Below are 1,482 nucleotides of genomic sequence, written 5' to 3' on the forward strand. Positions count from 1 at the left end.
TTTTTTACTTCTTTCGTTTTCGTGTTAGTTAAAAAAACATGTCATCGTGTCGTGTCGTGTTCGTGTTACAAAAAACATTTGTCGTGTCAGACAGAAACACGAAACGATAGCACGATTTGTCACCCCATCTAAAGCTCCTAAACAATTCTTAAACCATTTCCATCTTTGATCAATAGAGTTATCAGGAACGAGTTCGGGTTTCTTAAGCAAATGAGTATGCAATCATATAAATGAATTACAAACTCGACTAAAATGTCTAGTAATCGTTTCTGCCGAATGACGAAAGAAACTTATGATGACACGATTGTTAACATTATGAGCAAGAATATGTAGAAAGATGACAACTTGTTCATCAATATCCATATTCCTACTTCGTTTTAGGCCTCTGAATATTTCAAGCATATGACATAACTTTTTAAAACATGTTCGAGATATCCTAATTGTGATATAGGCATAGTGTCACTCTCATAAACTATTTCATGTAGTATTTGGTATCGATCTATATTTGGAGATATACGCTTCATGCATCATTTAGCTATATGGTTTTTGAACATCATTAACAAGAGGAGTATAACAATGTGAAAAAACACATTCCGCCATTTCAAAATCAATGAAGTTTTTCTTTTTCTACGATTGTGTGTTGTTAATCTAAGTCGGGACATTTTCCTGTTTATCCAAGTTCATCACATTTGAGAGTCTAATCATAAAAAAAATCACATTCCAACAAGCAAGCAATATCAGTTACTCATAATTAATCATGTAATCAAGAATGGGACCATTTAGAGATTAAATTAGCTAAACCAAAAGAATAGCAGGTATATAATTTTCTTGACAAAAAGGAAGAATACGAGAGGGGGGGGGGGAAGAGAGAATGAGAGCGAGAGATAGTGAAATCAGTTAAACCGTCGATTTTTCTATTTTAAACAACAGGTGATCCAAATCGAAATTTCTCAAGAAATTAAGAGAGGGAGAAATAAGAGATAATGAGCGTGAGAGAAGGCGAAATCGAGATTGATATCGAGAGTGATAACTAGACTTACTTGACAGAAGACTAAATGGAGATGACGAGGTTTTGTGTTGATGTCGGTTGCAATCTGATTTTGACAAAGAGATTGAGAAAACGTGAGATAGGGTTATAAATTAGAATGTTTTGTGAAAAAATGGTATAATTGTAATATTTTACGTTCCTATATAGTATGGAGTTAATTATATCCTTTTTTAAGGAAAATATTTCCCCCCTGTGTGAATGTTTGCTTAGGGATGAGCATAGGTGGGTATCCGTCTTAATTATCTAGAACCGAAACCGGAACCGGAACCAGAGTCAGCGGTTCCTAAAATGTTGGAACCGAAATCGTAACCGACGGGTAGTGGTTCCAATACCGGGTACCCGGTTCGCTAAATTTGTTGAATTTTTAAAAAATATAAAACTATATCTATTGTAATCTTACAAGAAAGTTATTGATAACATCAATACTTAATTAT

The sequence above is a fragment of the Lactuca serriola genome, chromosome 9 (genome assembly GCF_051521515.1).
Source record: "Lactuca serriola cultivar US96UC23 chromosome 9, Lser_US96UC23_V15, whole genome shotgun sequence".
Taxonomy (NCBI): Eukaryota; Viridiplantae; Streptophyta; class Magnoliopsida; order Asterales; family Asteraceae; genus Lactuca; species Lactuca serriola.